Source organism: Urtica dioica, chromosome 11, assembly GCF_054948205.1.
Source record: "Urtica dioica subsp. dioica isolate 48M chromosome 11, U.dioica_male_clone48M_v1_H2, whole genome shotgun sequence".
NCBI lineage: Eukaryota > Viridiplantae > Streptophyta > Magnoliopsida > Rosales > Urticaceae > Urtica > Urtica dioica.
In genome coordinates, this window is record NC_142766.1 from 2123612 (window position 1) to 2143569 (window position 19958).

Below are 19958 nucleotides of genomic sequence, written 5' to 3' on the forward strand. Positions count from 1 at the left end.
GCTCTCTGGCCGCCGCGGTTGTCCCAATCGTTCAGAGGACATACTCCTTGAGCTTCCCATTCTGGATGAGGGCCTCGATCTGACTATAGACTTGAGGAAGTCGCTCGTGCGAGCTCCCTCGGTGATGTCCGTGATAGCGTCTTTATCATCGAACCCTCAACTTTGTGGGATTCCTCGGTGAAGCGAGCGAGGTATTGCCTCAAGGTCTCGCCGCTCTCTTGTCGGATGGCCAAGAGGTACGTCTTTGATTTCTTATGGGCCATTAGCATGGTGAATCGAGCAAGGAACGCCTCTTGGAGGGCTCGGAAAGATTGGATGCTCTCTGGCCTCAGACTTCTGAACCATTCAAACCCGTACCCAGTGAGGGTCAGTCTAAATGCCTGGCACAGGGTAGCGTCAGACTGCCCCTGCATGGCCATCCACGTCTCATAGTGTTGGATGTGGAAGTTTGGGTCCATAGCCCATCGTACAGAGGGATCGAGGATAGCTTGAAGTTCTCGATGCATGGCTGTGCTAGGATCTGATCGGAAAATGGGGAATAGGATTCCTCTATGCCATAATAGGGTCTTTGGCCTCCTGACTCCCTCATCTCGATGATCTAATTTTGGAAGCTTTGAATCATCACCACCATGTCGAGCCCCTTAGCCGGGCTGACGGTCGAGGTCGTGGGAGTCACCCGTCGGCGCTCATTGGACGCTTGGTCCACAATATTGAAAGGGGGTCGGCCTAGCGTGGCGGCGGGCAGCTCGCCTCTTTGGGAATTCAGCCTCTGCCGGAGGTCCTCACATCGGGAGTTCCTTTGGGCTGTCAAGTGCTCCCTAAGGTCTACACTTTGCGTACGGCGGGGGGAGGTAGCCCTTGGTTGGGCCTCCCGGCTATGGGCCCCGTCCTCGCCGTGCGCGGCTCTTTCCCCAGCGGGGGCTATTTCCGGCCTCCTCTTGACGCCGAGGAGGCAGGCCCTCGGGAGTATATGCGCAAGCTTTGACGCGCCGACGGGGCGGGCACGGCCGGGCTATCCCTCAGCCTCTCGGGCCGGGAGCGCGAATGGCTAGGACTATCCTCATCAGTCCTCGACTCCCCTTCGTGGTCGGGGTCGGTGCCATCGTGGTTAGAACCATCCTTGTCGTCGGCGATGAGCGTGCCGTCAACTCTCGACCGGTCGAGGAGCTCAGCAAGCCTCCGGGCCGTGTCCTCTCGGAGGACAGCCTCGACCCAACGGCCGGGTCTAGGGGCTGGTTCTCATTATCACGAGGTTGCTCTACTATGCGATGCGCTAGGTTCCTTAGACCGGACCTCGAGCTAGTCGCTCGGGTGCCCGCAGAGATGGTCAGTAAGTGACTCATCTCAAGAGTCTTGCTTGTTGAAGTAGAAATATGAGAGAGGGAATGTGCTGCCATGTAAGGAGATCCCATTCTTCTAGCGCCAAAATGTTGTCGCAGTTTTACGAACAACGATTTAGGAACCCGCAACGATTCGACCCAAGGCCAGACCAAGTGGTTGCGTTTGGGCTCGAGCGACTTAGACTTGGTATCCCAAGTCTATTCTAGCTATTGATGATGAATATGCTCGTCGTTGTACATGAAAATTGGGGTAAACGAAGAACTACAAAGGGGAAACAAATGGGTTGCCTCTGTTTACCTCTCCGACACTCAACATTAGTACAACTAAGGTGGATTAAAGGTGTTTAGTGTGTTTACAGGCCGAGAGTGAGTGAAACGAGTGACTTGTGAGTTCGATAGCGTTTCAGTGCTTAAAATCGAATTACCTTTGCGAGAGAATCGAGCTCTCTATTTATAGGCAGCCAAGGAGCGTTTCAGAACCCCCATGGCCGATGGCCTAATGAAGCCCTTGGCCGGCCGATGGCCGAGCGAAGCCCTAGGCCGGCCAATGGCCAAGCAAAGCCTGGGTCAGCCGATGGCCAATCGAAGCCCGGGCCGGCCGATGGCCTGGGGAAGCCCTAGGCTGGCCATTGGCCAAGAGAAGGTCCGGGCCGGTCATTGGCCGAGAACTTTTGCCCTCGTCGGTCCGGGACGGGCCGATAACATCAATAAATTCTCAAGAGTGAGAATTGATTTCGAGACACCTTAAATAGTTGTTGATGATGTATATTCTCGTCGTTGTACTTGAAAATGGGGGTAAGCGAAGAAGTACAAAGGGGAAACAGATGGGTTGCCTCTGTTTATCTCTCTGATGCTCAACATTAGTACAAGTGAGGTGGATTAAAGGTGTTTAGTATGTTTAAAGGTTGAGAGTGAGTGAAACGAGTGACTAGAGAGTTCGACGACGTTTCAGTGCTTAAAATTGGATTACCTTTGGGAGAGAAACGAGCTCTCTATTTATAGGCAGTCAAGGAGCATTTCAGAACCCCCCATGGCCGAGCGAAGCTTGGGCCGGCCGATGGCCGAGTGAAGCCCTGGACCGGCCATTGGCAGAGCGAAGCCCTGGGCCAGCCGATGGCCGAGCGAAGCCCTGGGCCAGCCGATGGCCGAGCGAAGCCCGGGACGGCCGATGGCCAAGAAAAGTGTTGTTGTCCCGTGCCGATCTGGCGAAATGAGGACAAGACGACCAATGGCCGGCCCAAGGGCCTGCCTCGGCCATTGGTCGGCCCTATCCCATCCTCGGCCAATGGCCGGCCCAGGGGCTTGCCTCGGCCATTGGCCGGCCTCATGCCAAACTCAGCCAATGGTTGGCTCAAGGGCAAACATCGGCCATTGGCTGGCCCAGAACGGCCATCGGCCATCGGCCGACCTGAGCTATACCCCACCGATGGTCGGCTCAAACCTCATTCGGCCAAGGGGTCCTCAAACCACCCCTTCGTCGCCTATAAATATGATGGCCCGTTCCTCGAATCAGGTAATCCAACTTTGAGCCTTGAAACGCTGTCGAACTCGTACTTCACTCGTTTCACTCATCTTTGGCCTCTAAAGACTCAAACCCTCTTATCCACCTCAATCCCACTAATGTTGAGCGTTAGAGACGTAAACAGAGGCAACCCCTCTGTTTCCCTTGGATAGTCTCTCGTTTACCCCTTTTTCAGGTACAACGACGGTAGACACCACCATCACAGCTACTAAAGTAGACTTGGGATACCAAGTCTAAGACGCTCGAAGCCCGAACGCGACCACCTGATCCGGTCTTGGGTCGAACCATTGCGGGTATTAAATAGTTGTCCGAAAACTAGCGATAACATTTTGGCGCTAGAAGCAGGGGACTTCCCAATCTGGGCAACGCATCCTCTCTACCACTCCATCTTTTCTCTACAGTAAACGAAGACTCTCGAGGGATGAGTCACCTACCAACAACCTCCTTGGGCACCCGAGCGACTAGCTCGAGGTACGGCCTCAGCAACCTGGCGCACCGCGTAGGAGAGCAGCGTCGTGACAACGAGAACCAGCCTCAAAACTCGATCGCCGCCGCCGAGAACGTTCTCCGAGAGGACACGACCTGGAGGCTCGTCGAGTCCTAGACCGGCCAGGCGTGAATGGCACGCTCATTGCCAACCTCCTCGACTACGACGTCGAGGGTGGTCCCAACCACGACGACTCCGACCCCGACTACGAGGGGAAGTCAAGGGCCGACGAGGCAACTCCTAGCCTCGTGCGCTTCGGTCCGAGAGGACGAGGGAGGCCACGGCCTGGCCGGCCCCGTCAGCATTCCAGTGCTCGCTCTCCCATTCTCGGGGGCTTGCTCCATAAGTTTTAAGAGATGGCCAGACACGGCCCCTCGCCGGGAAAGAGCCGCCCTCGGTAATGACGGGGCCGACAGCCAAGACGTTCGTCGGGCGGCCCGGCCAACGGCCGCCTCGCCCCACCAAACGCAAAACGAAGATCTTAGGGAGCACTTGACGGCTCAAAGAAACTCTCGGGGTGAGGACCTCCGCCAAAGGCTCAACTCCCAAAGAGACGTGCTCCCCGCCACCACACTGGGTCGGCATCAGGCCAACATCGGGGACCAAGCATCCAACGAGCGTCGACAGGTGATTCCCGTGGCTCCAGCCGTCAGCTCGGCCAACGGGCTCGACATGGTGACGATGATCCAGAGCCTCCAAAATCATATCATCGAGATGAGGGAGTTGGGGCTCAAAAACCCTATGGCGATATTGAGGAATCCTACTCGCCCTTTGCCGCACAAATCCTGGCGCAACCATGCGTCGGAAACTTCAAGCTACCCTCGATTCCTCCGTACGACGGGCGTACGGACCAAAACTTCCACATCCAGCACTACGAGACGTGGATGTCCATGTAAGGGCAGTCTGACGCCACTATGTGCCAAGCATTCAGCCTGACCCTCATCGGGTCCGGATTTGAATGGTTTATAAGCTTGAGGCCGAGAAACATCCAATCCTTCCGAGCCCTTCGAGAGGCATTCCTCGCCCGGTTTTCCATGCTAGTGGTGCAAAAGAAGTCAAAGACATACTTCTTGTCCATCCGGCATGAGAGAGACAAGAACATAAGGTAGTACCTCGCTCGCTTCACCGAGGAATCTCACAAGGTGGAGGGGTTCGATGACAAGGATGCCATCAGGGCAATCACTGAGGGAGCCCGCACGAGCGACTTCCTCAAGTCCATAGTGGGAAGGTCCCAAGGGACATGGCGGAGCTCATGGCGAGAGCCCGCACTTATATGGGACCCGGTCCTCGAATCAGGTGATCCAACTTTGAGCCTTGAAACGCTGTCAAACTCGTACTTCACTCGTTTCATTCATCTTTGGCCTCTAATTACTCAAACCCTCTTATCCACCTCAATCCCACTAATGTTGAGCGTCGGAGAGGTAAACAGAGGCAACCCCTCTGTTTCCCTTTGATAGTCTCTCATTTACCCCATTTTCAGGTACAATGACAGCAGACACCACCATCACAGCTGCTAAAGTAGACTTGGGATACCATGTCTAAGACGCTCGAAGTCCGAACGCGACCACCTGGTCCGGCCTTGGGTCGAACCGTTACAGGTATTAAATAGTTATCCGAAAACGAGTGACAACATGAAGCCCGGCCCAGCCAAGTGGGTCGCTATGACACTTTTGCCTTCGTCGGTCCGGGACGGACCGATAACATTAATAAATTATCAAGAGTGAGAATTGATTTCGTAAAACCTTACATATATTTAATCGAATGAGAAAATTCTCGGTTTAAATAATATAATTATAATCCATTCGAGCATGGATTTAAATGAGTAATTATATGAGTAGGACCTAATCGTAACAATTTTTAAGGACCTATTTGTAATAGAAATTAAAATCCGAGGTCAGTTTGAGGCACCGACTAAAAGCCGATGACATAAATGAGCAAATAGTTTAATCTTGTGCCAATATAAAAGCCCACACTTCCTCTCCTTCGTTACTATCACTCGACCTATCCAAAAAACATGAACAATCAAAGAACAAAAAAGAGACGCGAACGAACCTCGAAAACCAAAGGATGCGCGCGAGTTGGAGTAGAGAATCGACGCCTGAGAAGAGGGAAAAGAGTCGCTGGAGTGAGGTGAAGGAGGTGAGACTCTTGTTGTTCGATTTCCCCTGAAGCAAGGTAGATATTTTTTTTTTCTTTTCTCTTTGGTTTGCTTTTTTCTTCTTCTTCTGTAGCGCCAATGTTGGTATTTCATAAAGAGAAATCTCATAAAGTAGGCATGATAATTAACAAAATATCATGGCTAGACCTATTGGTTTAAAAATATATAAAATTAGACTTTTGACTCAAAAATAGACAAAGTACCAATCAACCAAATAATCAATAGTTTTTCTTCTTTTTCCTCTCATTCCCTCTCACTCACCCAATTTTATGAAGATTTTTGACAGGTTTGACGTGCGTTTGACGTTCTAGCGTGGATTTTAACTCGTCCCCCATAAAAATGCCGAAAAAAGTATGAATTTCTTGTTAGTTTTGTGCTTCATTGCTTATAGATAATTTGGAATGATTTTGATTGAATTTGGTAAACTTAGAGTTTTGAATTTGGCAAAAATTTCAAAATAGAAATACCATAATGTACGATGAGATTCATACAATGTACGATGGTATACGATAGTGTACGATGACATTCAAAGGCTGAGATTTTTGTTTAATTTTTTAAATTATGATAGTATACGATGATGTACGATGAAATACAAATGATAAAAGACTAAAAAAGTATTTTTGTCTTTTTTTAATCAAAATTTCAATTTTAGATAATTTGAAAGTAATTAGTCTAGTTTTAATATATTGACCTATTTGAAGTCAATTTTATGAGATTCAATATGGTGGTTATGGACCGTGTTGATTTTTGATTGGGAAGCATTCATTGTAATGGTCAAACCAAACTAAACATTTTTTTTTATGGTTAAGGAAGAACTAGAATTTATTAGCTCAGTGATGTGAAAAAGCCATAGAAAAATAAATGTCTTTCAAACTAAACAACAGGATAAATTCATGAACTAGAATAGCTTATAAATATATAGAGCTAGTTTCGAAGAGCTAGTTTCGAAGACAGCAGTAATATTCATTTTCTGATCGTAGTCAACAGTAAAATTAACAAGATATCTCAGTGTAATGGTCATGTCATGTGAATGTCCTGTAAAAAAATAATTCATAAATAGATACAAATAACAGATTTCAACCTCACCTCGACGATGGCACAGCCGGACGCAAATTGCTGCAATGACGATGCCGCAGATTGCTATGGAGTTCGAGTTGGGCTTCGCGAGTAGGTCTCTCCACTTCGTCTTGGTCAACTTATACGTATATGTGTTTAAGTGTATATATATTTATGTATGTACTGTTAAGCCGTTTTTTAGATTTAACATTAGAAGACACCTGGTGTGTCTGGAATAATCACGTGCCTAGTATTGGATGGGCCTAAAATTACTCTCCGAGATTCCAAATGGCTCAAACAAATTTCGGACAAGACCCAAAGCTTCCGAGAGCTTCATAGGAATCTTTGAATCGTGATTTGGGATGAGAACTCAAGTAAGATTTGAGTGTGGTGGTGAAATATTCTTCTTATTAAGTGAAGAACATGAGAATCGATTTCTCAAGCTCTTTGACACTTTTAGAGAGGTAATATAATTTGGCTTGGTTAGCCTTGGTTTTGAGAGAAAGTGTTTGAGAGTGAATATTTCTTCTCCCATTCTAGAGAAAATTGAAGTAGATTATTCCTCTTTTGTGTTTGACTTTCTGATTTTCTCATTTTGTGTGTGATATTGTATGAGTTTGGTAGCCTTGTTTTGGTTCTCTTTGTTTGGTCTCAAAGATGTTTTTATGAGAGAAAATAACTAGAGGATTTTTGGCCTAGCTTTGAGTGTGCAAAGTTATGGAAACTTGGTCAGAGGGATTCTCCGGTTTTGTGGATTTTACCGAAGGGATCCTCCGGTTTTGTGGGTTTTACCGGAGGGATCCTCCAGTTTTGTGCGTTCTACCGGAGTGGTCCTCCGGTTTTGGGGATTTTACCGGAGGGATCCTCCAGTTTTGTTGGTTTTACCGGAGGGAACCTCCAGTTTTGAGAATTTTGGCAAGGTGTCCTCCGGTTTTATGGGTTCAAGCGGAGGAATCCTCTATTTTGAGGTTCATGATGGAGGGGTCCTCCGGTTTTAGGTCCCTTGATGAGAATGGTCTTCTGGTTTTACGTCGTTTTTACATTTGGATTGTCATTTTTCCCATACAAAAAAAACGACTCCATAACATTAACCCCCCAGTTTCTCTTGTGACTTGTCGTACGAGAAATTTAATTGATCGAGAGTAGTCTTTTCTTTTTCTTTTTCGTCAATGGCTTTGGTGTTCTCACTTTGCGCTTTTTGATGTGTTATCTCTGAATCGTTTGACTTGATCATATATTTGAGCCGCATGCAGTGGTTGGAGAGGAGGACCGTACTCGACTTTGATCCAATTCTTCTGACGTCGATGAAGTATACTTTGAGCAGTTCCGTAACCTGACCTCTTTTAGCTCAACTTAGTACTCATTCAGCTAAGCTCGCTGGTACCTCTTGGGTGGAGCTTTGCTTTTTTTTTTTACTAACTCGAGCTACTCGGGGTTATGGTTGTTGTGCTTCTCACCGTAGATTCCACGAGGACCTTTTGGTGTTATAGCTTTTTTTTTCTCAGGTTTAGATGAAAGTTACTCCAAGTAGCGCAATATCCTTAACTACTTGTGATTGTTGACGATGTCTCTTCAGGCTAAGCTCGCTCATACCTCTTGGGTTGGGACTTCACCTTTCTTTGGACTGTCCGACGCCACTTTGGGTACGGGGTGTTACGCTACTTGGTGATGATTTCAACCAAGCCATCTAAAGTCGGGGATCGAGTAGTGAGAGTTAAGCTTTCCAATTACTTTTGGAGTTAAGGCTTCACCTCTCTTGGTGCTTCATCGCGCATCGTAAGATGTCTTTCGGTTCTCGCCGGGATCGACTGTCTCTCATGCGTTCTTTTGGCCTTAGTCTCTCCCGCATCGTTCGATATTCTTTGGCCCACGCCGGACTTCACTATTACTTCGGCATTGGCCTATCTCGTGTTATGAGATTGTCCTTCATCTCTCGCCGGACTTGATTGTCTCTCTCACATTCGTTTGAGCTTTAGCCTCTCCCGCCTCGTGAAATATCTTGCGGCTCTCGCTGGACTTTGATTGTTTCTCTCGCATTCTCTCAGGCCTTAGCCTATCCCGCCTTGTGAGATATCCTTCCTCTTCGCCGGATTTTGACTATCTCTATCGCGTTCTTTTGGGCCTTAGCCCCTTCCATGTTGTAAGATGTCCTTCTGCTCACGTCGGACTTGACTATCACTCTTGCGCTCTGTTCGCCATTAGCTTATCTCGCGTTTTGAGATTGTCCTTCGGCTCTTGCAGGACTTGATTATCTATCTTACGTTCTTTTGGGCCTTAGCCTCTCCTCGTCCTGAGATGTCTTTTGGCTTTCTCCGGATTTTAACTGTCTTTTTGGCATTCTTTCGGGCCTTGGCCTCTCTTCAACCTTGTGAGATGTCCTTCTACTTTCGCTAGAGTTTGAATGTCTCTCTCACAATCTTTTGGGCCTTAGCCTATCCAGCGTTCTGATATGTCATTTGGCTTTCGCCATATTTTAATTGTCTCTCCGGCGTTCTTTTGGCCCTTGGCCTCTCCCGCTTTGTGAGATGTCCTTCGGCTTTCGTCGGAGTTTGACTGTCTCTCTCGCGTTCTTTTGGGCCTTAGCATTTCCCGCGTACTAAGACGTCATTCGGCTTTCGCCTGATTTTGACTGTCTCTCTGCGTTCTTTCGGACATTGGCCTTTCCCGCCCTGTGAGATGTCCTTATGCTTTCGTTGGAGTTTGACTGTCTCTCTCGAGTTCTTTTGGGCCTTAGCCTCTCCTGCATCCTTAGATGTATTCGGCTTTCATCGGATTTTGACTGTCTCTCTGGTGTTCTTTTGGGCCTTGGCCACTCCCGCTTTGTGATATGTCCTTCGAATTTTTCCGGAGTTTGACTATCTCTCTCGCGTTCTTTTGGGCCTTAGTCTCTCCCGTGTCTTGAGATGTCCTTCGGCTTTCGCCTGATTTTGATTGTCTCTAATGCGTTCTTTCGACCCTTAGCCTATATCGCCTTGTGAGATGTCCTTCGACTTTCGCCTGATTTTGACTGTCTTTCTTGCGTTTTTTTGGGCTTTGTCTTTCCCGCATCCTAATATATCCTTCGACTTTCGCTAGATTTTGATTTGGTATGAAACTGATGTTTATGTCTCGCTTGCATCGTGTGGATGCTTATTCGGCGGGTATGGGTCTTTTATTTTGGAGTCTCGTTGTTATCTTTTTAGCTCTTCTTTAAGTCTTGTGTCTTGGTAAGGATTTCGTCATTGAGAGTTCTTTGTCGTGTCACGTGGACGTCTTAGAGCTTTTGGGTAGGGATTCCTCGTTTCTCCGTCTCTTTGCGATATTTCTCGTGTAGCGAAGAGGTGGTTGAGCATTCAGACGATATACCTTTCCCTCGTGGCTCGCCGTCAATCGCTTATCGTGGCACTGGGCCTCGCATTGGCCCATCGGCCAAGGACTCGTCGATGCTTTCTAGCCAAGGGCTTGTCATTGTGTGAGTCCTCACGGTTTTACTCCGACCAACTGCTTTGTGGTGACACGTCGACCAAGGACTTCGCGGTGCCTCTTTGGCTAAGAGCTCGTCAAGGCGTGACTCTTCGCAGTAACACGCTCGCCAGAGACATTGCGTTGTTTCGTCGGCCAAGTGCTCGTCGTGGCTCGCCGGCCACGTGCTTCGCGATAGCACCTTCGGAGATACGACCAAGCTGTTTGACATCTCGTAGAGATCTCATTGCGTTGCGTCTTTAAGTGGGATTTTTTAGTTTGTTGTTGAAACTTATCTCACAGAGAGAAAAGTGTTGCAGGTGGAGAGCATGTGGTTGTTCTTGGGATCCCCTCATTATAGCGCCAAAATATTAAGCCGTTTTTTGGATTTAACATTGAGGACACATTGTGTTCCTGGAATAGTCATGTGCCTAGTATTGGATGGGCCCAAAATCACTATCCAAGATTCTAAAGAGCTCAGAGAAGTTTAGGACAAGGTCCAAAGCGTCCGAAAGCTTTAGAGGAACTTTTGAATTGTGATTTTGGATGAGAACTTAAGTAGGATTTGAGTGTGGTAGTGAAATATTCCTCTTATTAAGTGAAGAACATGAGAATCGATTCCTCAAGCTCTTTGACACTTTTAGAGAGCTAATATAATTTGGTTTGGCTAGCCTTGGTTTTTGAGAGAATGTGTTTGAGAGAGTGAATGTTTCTTCTCCCATTCTAGAGAGAATGGAAGTTGATTATTCCTCTTTTGTGTTTGGCCATCTGATTTTTTCTATTTTGTGTGATATTGTATAATTTGGTAGCCTTGTTTTGGTTCTCTTTGTTTTGTATCAAATGTGTTTTTGTGAGAGAAAATAACTAGAGGATTTGGCCTAGTTTTGATCGCGGTGGCCTTAGTATCATGAAGGCTCCCTAGCCATAGGATCGAGGTAACCTGCCGGTCTCGTGTTTCATAGAAGCTCAACGGCCTAGGGAGCGTGGAGGCTCGTTGGTCTTGGGATCGCATTGGCTCTCCGGCTGTGGCTTATTGTGGCATTGGCTTCGAGGTGGCTAGTTGGATAATGACTCGTCGTCGCTTCACCGAGTAGTCCATCGGATACTCCCAAGTCTAGTAGTCCGTCGAAGACTCATCCGTCTCGTGGCCCGTTGCCTCGCCGAGTGGTCCGTCGGGGATGCTATCTCGTGGCTCGTCGCCTCGTCAAATGGCCCGTCGGGGACGCTATCTTATGGCACATCGCTCCGCCGAGTGGTTCGTCGGGGACGCTATCTCATCGTCTCGTCGAGTGGTCCGTCGGAGACGCTATCTCGTGGCTCGTCGTCTCGCCGAGCGGTTCGTCAGGGACGCTATCTCACGGCTCGTCGCCTTGCCGAGTAGTCCGTCAGTACGCTATCTCGTGGCTCGTTGCCGCGTCAAATTTTTCGTCTTCTCGTCAAATTATTCGTCTTCTCTTCGTTCTCTTCTCTCGATCTTGATTCCTTCTTCTCTTCTCCCCGTCTTTATCTTTTTATTTTTCTTGGCCTTTTCCGATGTTTTGAGTTCTTTGAGAGCTTTTGTGAGCTTTTGTTCTCTTGAAAATTCTTCCTCCCTTTGGGGGAGAGAGGATATTTATAAGATTTTGAGTGTGCAAAGTTATGAAAACTTGGTCGAATGGATTCTTCGGTTTTGTGGGTTTCAACGGGGGGTCCTTCGGTTTTGTGGGTTCTACCGGATGGATCCTCTGGTTTTGGGGATTTTACCGGAGGGGTCCTTCAGTTTTGTGGGTTCTACCAAATAAATCCTTCATTTTTGTGGATTTTACTCGAAAGATCCTCCGATTTTGAGGATTATGGCGGAGGTGTCCTCTGGTTTTGTTGGTTCGAGCGGAGGAATCCTCTGGTTTTGAGGGTTATGGTGGAGGAGTCCTCCGGCTTTTGGTACCTTGGTGAGAAGGGTCTTATGATTTTGCGTTAATTTTGCATTTGGATTATCGTTTTCTCATATATGTGTGTGTTTGTGTGTATATATGTATGTACAGTGCGAGTGTTCATGTCTATATATATATACATATATATATATGTGTATATATATATATATATATATATATATGTGTATATATATATATACACATATATATATATATATGTATATATATACATATATGTATACATGTAGCTATGTTCAAAGGTACAACGAGATATATAAAATTTGAAAGAGAAATTTGGGCTTAATAATTAACAAAATATCATGACTAAACCTACTAGTTTAAAAATATATAAAATTGAACTTCTGTCATTTGAGCTTGTCCCCCCGTAAAATGCTAAAAAGTTATAAATTTCTGTTTATTTCGAATTCCATTGCTTATAAATGATTTGGATTGAATTTGATAAATTTTAAGGCTTTGAATTTGAAAAAATTACAATGAAATTGAAAAAAAATACGATAATGTACAACAAGATTCATATAATTTACAATGATGTGCAATGATATACGATACAATGACATGAGAGTAGAGTACGATGAATAAATCAGCTAAAATTATATTTTTTTCAATTTTTTTGTCAAAAATCTAGTTTAGGATATTTTAAAAAGATATTTTTGTCATTTAGCCCATGGTTTTCAAATTTATACTTTTTATTTTTATCCTTCAGAAATTAAATCTATTTTCTCAAATATTTTTCCAAATTTCTCTTTACAACGCCATTCGAGTAGTTTTACAGAAAAACATTTCAAAACATGGTTGCTCTCTCTAATCAATCGGTTATTGTGATAATAAAAATAAATATGTAAGCCAATTACATTGGAGCACATCCCCATTGGTATTTACCAGGGAAGACTCAAGCAGAGAGGATTCTAAATTTTCTATATGCACAAATAAAATCCTACAAGCCATTATTCCCAAGGAAATTTGACTCTAGGAAGAACTATGTGCAAAACTTCAAATCCTTGGAATCAACATTTCCTACTAAAACAAGACTCTCCGCCATTAGATTTCATCTCCTACACCATGATACTAAACCGGAAAGTTGTACAAGGACTTCAATTCAAATTACACACGATATTTCGGCATGTGATATCATTTCCCAAACTCGGCTATAAAAAAATCTATAATACTATGTAAAACTCTAATCTTTGATTTTTTTATTTTTATACAGCTTTTCACTCTGTAAACTATCGATTCCCTCAGGTTAACAAAAAGATTCAGTCAGTAGTTGAATCAGCATTAGCATGGTTTAATCAAGTCATTGGGAATTCTGATGCAAAGAAATCAAATAAAAATATCTAACTTCTCTACCCTTCTATACAACCACTAATGATTTACCACACCAAAAGAACAAAAAAAAAAAAGTTTCAAATTACGATCATTCAACGATTAACATATCGAGGATAGTAATAAAAACAACTGCTCAGAAGTATATGTGGAATTGATTCTACTCCCAGACCTACAAAAGGTCTCATAATGAGCTGGGATCACATGTATCATCATTGCATAGACTATAGCCATATATTAAGTACCATATTATGAACAAAATCAGAACGTGAAAGTTCAGAGCTTTGGCGTGCGAGGAAGAAAGACGGAGAAGAAGGCGAATAGTGTTTGGAAGTTGGAACTGGAAATTTAGAAAAGAAATAGTGCGCTAAATAGCAGGGCTAGGGTTTTAGATGGCAACACAAAGTGGGCCAACAAGCAGCGCTAGTGTATTCAGCCCAAATCAAGTCCAATAAAAAAAATATTGCCTATTACAACCTCTAACTGCTAAAATAGTCCATGTCCAATCGGCAATCCTACATCTATTATCTTAATCTATTAGTGCATCTTCAATGCATGCACTAAATTGAGTATAACAATTACACTAAATATTATTTTTTTTGCTCTAATAATATTTCACTATATCTTAAACTAAAAGAAATATCTTAATAATATGTTTTTTTTATTAGAATTTCTAATCTAAAATGTTTATAGAAGCACCGTTAGTGTATGGGATTATTTCTATTCTATGACTATTACAATTGTTTTGGACCAAAATCAAATAAGTCAAATTTAATCCTAAAATATGACTACCTATTTTATTTAATTACAAAAATAACCCCACTTTTATTGACATTTTGTTTTATTTTTTATTTTAGTATTTGACTTCTATTACTTTTTAATTGGGATTATTTTTTTATTTAGTCAGACTTCTCTCTCTCTTCCTCTCTCTCTCTCGCGCGTTTACAACTCTTCCTCTGTTTTCATGTTCGTCTCTCTCGCTCTCTCAACTCTGTCTCATCTCGTGTCTCTGTCTGTCATCTTCAACTCGTTTTTCAGTGGGTTCATGCTCGTGGAAAGAAGGTTTGTTATCATTTTCCTTCATCTATATCACTTTGATTGTGGAAAAGCTTTGTCATGAAAAAAAGTTCGTCACTTTGATTAGGGTTTAATGGTTTTCATGAAAAAAAAAACGTTTTTGTGGTCTTTGAAGTTAAAAAAACAATGAAAGAACGAGTCTTGGAAGCACATAAAATCTGGAAAAATTTCTGGGAATCGTTGAAGATTTATTGACATTGTTGCATTTTTATTGACATTAATGTCAACAAATCTTCAACGGTTCTGGGAAAATTCTTTGAAGATTTATTGACAACAATGTCAATAAAAATGCAATTTTATTGACATCAATGTCAATAAATCTTCACAGTTTTTTAATTTTTTTTGTTATGATTTTAAATGTTTATAAATGAATTTTAAACGTTTAATATATGAAATTAACATCCCTATTACACTCTTTTTATGCAGTAATGGGTGATATTTTAGTGTATGTCAAGCATAGTGGTACATGGGTTAAACCATGTGTATACAAGGAGGGTGCATCGTTTGTACTTGTGCTTTCAGATGGTTTTGAGTACAACCATCTCATGGACGCCTTGTATGCTGAGATGGGGCTCTTACCGTCCACTCATTCCATTGTGGTCAAATATGAGACACCATTTTCGGCATTGCCAATAAAGATTACAAACGATAGCCACGTCAAAAGTTACTTGTATTTGAGGAGCCGAGACCTTTCCATGTCAAATTATCATCTTGTTATTGAGATAGTTAAGCTAACGCCCGATGAGGCAGCAAATCAGCCGTCCTCGTCTCGCCTAGAATCAAGTCCAATGAAGGGTGAGTCTAGATTTGAAGAGTTTGCATCTCCGTCCACACTTGGATTGGAAGAATACACATTTGAAAAGCCGCGTGCGTTGGCATCACAGCCCCCTTCTCCGCCACAGAGACCGTCTCAGCCAACTCCACCGACACATAAACCATCTCCACAACGACCTCATTCCTCTACACAAGGACCCTCTCAACCCACTCCATTGACACAACGACTTGATATCAATAAACACTGTGATTTATTGACTTCAATGTCAATAAAGACTATGATTTATTGACTTTAATGTAACTAAATACTGTGATTTATTAACAATCTTATTTTATAGGTTTGTGATCTATTAAATGACATTCATTTATTCTTAATATAGGTTTGATTCTGAGCATACATGTTCCGTAGAGTCTAGAAAGAATCCAAAAGCCACGGCGCTATTCACAGGAGATGTTGTGAAACACAAGTTTGTGGATCCTCGACAAATGAATTGTAAACCGAAAGAAATCCTTGGTTACATGAAGACAGATTATGGAGTTCGTATGACGTATAAGAAGGCTTGGAGGGAAAAAGAAAAGGCCCTTGGGTTGTTATACGGAACTGACACTGAGTCGTACGCATTTCTGCCCACCTTAAAGTATATGATTGAGACAACAAATCCAGGGTCTGTTCTGGAGCTTACCGCTGATCGTGAACACAGATTTATTAATTTTTTTATGTCTCTTAGTCCCTTCATAAGAGGATGGAAGTTTTGTCGGCCTATCATCATTATCGACGCTACGTTCTTGAAGAACTATCATCGTGGAACTTTGTTTACAGCGGTAGCGATGGATGCAAATGAACAATGTTTTCCTCTCGTTGGAGACTCTGAATCGAATGAGTCATGGTTGAATTTTTTGAGCACGTTAAAGGCAGCGATAGGGGAGAGGTCTCGTCAAGTCATTGTATCTGACAGGAACAATGGAATATGTAATGCTGTGGCAAAGGTTTTTTCAAATTCGGCACATGGGTATTGCGTGCATCATCTTCTTGGAAACGTGAAGAACAATTTCAAGGGTCTCACCAAGAGTTTCAACTGGAAGTTTTATGGTGCAGCAAAGGCATATACGCGTATGGAATTTGAAAAGTATATGCGCATGATCGACCGGGAAAATATTGAAATTCGACAATACCTTGAGAATGAAGTTGGACATGAAAAATGGGCTCGTTGCTACATTACCAGTACAAGGTACTCAATCATGACCTCAAACAATGCTGAGTCTATGAATGCAATGGACTCCAAAGCTAGAGATTTTCCAATTTCGAAGTTGATTGATTGGTTGAGAGAGAGAATGCAAAAGTGGTTCTACGACCGAAGAGAATTAGCAACGGCTTCAACGAAGGTGCTTACTCCAAAATTTCAAAAGCGAATGGATGACTCTCATGCTCTTTCTACTTTAATGCTGGTAAGATCTCTATACTAATATAATATGCTCTTTCTGAAAAGAAAAAAAATTCAATAACTCACTGTGACTTTTTATTGACATTAATACCAATAAGTTCCAGTGTTTATTGACATTAATATAAATAAAAAAGAACATGAATTAATTATTTTTCAATAACTCACTGTGACTTTTTATTGACATTAATACCAATAAGTTCCAGTGTTTATTGACATTAATATAAATAAAAAAGAACAGGAATTAATTATTTTTCAATAACTCACTGTGACTTTTTATTGACATTAATACCAATAAGTTCCAGTGTTTATTGGCATTAATATAAATAAAAAAGAACAGGAATTAATTATTTTTCAATAACTCACTGTGACTTTTTATTGACATTAATACCAATAAGTTCCAATGTTTATTGTTCCAGAACTCACTATAAAAGCATCAGAAGATGAGTCCTTGTATTGTCCAGCCCGCGAGATAATATGGTTGACTATCGCCGAAGAATTGGCTATCTCGGGGACGTCGAGGAAATGCCCAAAACAAGACTGCCTGAATATATTGGTCTCTTCCTCGGACATTGATTTCTTCATGACCTCATTGAACTTTTGAATACTGCCCAAAAAGTTGAACGTAACCCCGGCAATTTGGTCATCGTCCAAGACTCTGCTCCATCCCTAAATGAAAAAAACATTACTTAGAACATGATATCGTTGAAGTACCATTGTCAAACCTGCCGGTTTATTGACAGCAATGTAAATAAAACAGACGGTTTATTGACATCAATGTCAATAAACCAGACAGTTTATTGACATCAATGTCAATAAAACAGACGGTTTATTGACATCAATGTGAATAAACCAGCTACTGTCAACGACCCCGGCAACACCAAACACATGAGAAACTAACATCAACGTCAACAGATTAAAACTATAATTAACATCTCACATTAGGGCGCCAATGATCTTTCTTCAACAACATAAAACTATAATCAACATCAACACTATAATCAACATAAAACATAATCACTAACCTTTTGATTTTTATTGGATGACTTTGTGATTCTGGGCTTAGAGGATGGTTTTTTTATGACGAAATCGTCAAAGGAATCATCTTCGGATACCACATTGGTATCTATTTTTGGTCGCTTGGCCGGAGACTTCAGCGACTTTGAGATGGTCGTCTTCCTCTTCTTCTTTGCAACACTCGGCTTCGGCTTCTTCTTCGCAACGCTTGGATTCTTCTTCGCCACGCTCGGAGGAGATTTCTCAGGCAAGGGATGGGAAACGCGAGGAATTCTACGCACCACCGGGGGAGATTTCTCAGGCGAGGGTTTGGGTTTCTTCGCAGGGGATTTCTTCTTCTGGTTTGAGTTTGGGTCCGGTATTTGGGTTTGAGTTTCGGCCAAAATGGGTGTGGTTTTAGGGTTTTGGTCTGGGTGTTCGTCGTTAGGGGTCTGGGTATTCGTCATTTTGGGTGGTTTTTGCCAAAGAAATGGAGAAGAACTGGAGAGAGAAAGAGAGAGCGAAAGAGGCGCGGTGGTGTCAGTGAGGTCTGGGTGAGAGGCGTGGTGGGTTTCGGCCGAAGAAACGTGGAAGATGAACTGGAGTGGGAGAGAGGCGCGGTGGGTTTGTTTAAGGTTTCGGTGAGAGAGAGCGAAATGGAGAGAGATGGTGAGCGATATGGAGAGAGAGATAGAGACTTTGGACGCGAGAGAGAGAGATTTTGGACGAAGAAGAAGAAGAAGAAGAAGAAAATAAAACGCAGAAGAAGAAATGAGGAATTTTGGACGGTTTCAAAAATTAATTCCAAATTGACATACGTAATAAAATTAATAGAAAAAGGTTAAACTAAATTGAAAAGATATAAATGTAATAGCTCAATTTAGGTAGTCATATTTTAGGATTAAATTTGACTTATTTGATTTTGGTCCAAAACAATTGTAATAGTCATAGAATAGGAATAATCCCTTAGTGTATTCAGCCCAAATCAAGTCCAATAAAAAAAATTGCCCATACCCCTAACTGCTAAAATAGTCCGTCCAATCGGCAATCCCACATCTATTATCATAAACTATTAGCGCATCTTCAATGCACCAAATTGAATATAACAATTACACTAAATATTATTTTTTGCTCTAATAAAATTACACCTATATCTTAAACTAAAATAAATATCTTAATAATATGTTTTTTATTAGATTTTATATCTAAAATGTTTTTAGATTAAGTGTCTTAATTTTATTAGTTTTTTGTAATGTCTAATTACATATATAAAAATGTAATTGTATTTTATTTATTAATTATGTGTAACATATAGTATAAATCAATAATAAATTATTTAAAAATAAAAAATATAATTAAGAAAACTGAAAATTAATAAATTTCATCACGCAATGAAGTTTATCAATACAACATTTTGTTTTGGAATAAATAATACACCATAAAAAATTATAAATATGAATATTATATATTACTAATTGAATTAATTTATATTCATATACTCATTCCACAAATGATCTAACATTGCATCACTTAATAGATAAATATGATGATTTTTGTGCTAATGGGTCTTCACAACAGGCTATTGGTATGAAAAAAGCCAAACTAATGAACAAGAATGATGAGAAATTCTCCACATTAGTAGATTCAATCACTCAATCAAGTGAGCGATTGCAAAAGTTGATGAAAATTGGCGAGGAAGATGTTAGGAATATTGTCCACTAGAAGATGATGATTACTAAATAAGATAAAAAGTTACTTTATTATCATCATATAATTAGTGGGTTGAGGTCTGATAACATTCAGAATCAATAACAACTATCATCCATAGTCTCCGTATCAAACTGAATCGCATGCTGGGCATCCGAGATCGGGCGGTGAACTAAAACTTGGTCGATGACTGATATGTGCTTGAAAAGCCTTATCTAAAGTCATATATGTGGAACACAAGTGAAGGTTGATCACTTAGTGGAAGCATTCTGCACTTGTGGTAAGTGTACGACCAGGAGAGACCTTGCATGTAGATGTGTCGTTTAAGGACCGTTACGACACACTAGCCAGGGTCACAAATGATGGTTACAGTGACGGTTGATCTTAATCCTGAAGTGATCACGAACTTCTAGGTCGTGTTACCGGGTTCTTTGATTCATCACGTTAAAGGCCAGTGAAGGTTGAATAAATGGATGTTTTGGGAACTCGAGACATGATTATAGAAGAAAGTGGTTTACAGATACGGAATTCAGCCTTCCTGAAAGAATGTTAATGTTCTTTCACCTAAGGGTTGATTCCAAAACCGATTGATTGTGCACACTTCTGAAGTTGGCTGACGTTCGGTTGAATCTTTCGCTGGGGAAGCAACGATGCTTAGGGCTTATATGTAACGAGAAAGGTATAACGGAACAAATTGACCTATCTCG

General features: G+C 42.5%; 2 non-coding genes across 2 annotated transcripts; both read right to left on the reverse strand.

Moving 5' to 3' along the window:
- Positions 1-13163: 13163 nt before the first annotated feature.
- Positions 13164-13240, reverse strand: LOC149380645 (small nucleolar RNA snoR53Y). The gene has a single exon (XR_016294018.1). It is a non-coding gene; the product is annotated as a small nucleolar RNA snoR53Y (small nucleolar RNA).
- A 147-nt stretch (positions 13241-13387) lies between these two features.
- Positions 13388-13484, reverse strand: LOC149380646 (small nucleolar RNA snoR69Y). Its single transcript, XR_016293993.1, has one exon. It is a non-coding gene; the product is annotated as a small nucleolar RNA snoR69Y (small nucleolar RNA).
- Positions 13485-19958: the final 6474 nt, after the last annotated feature.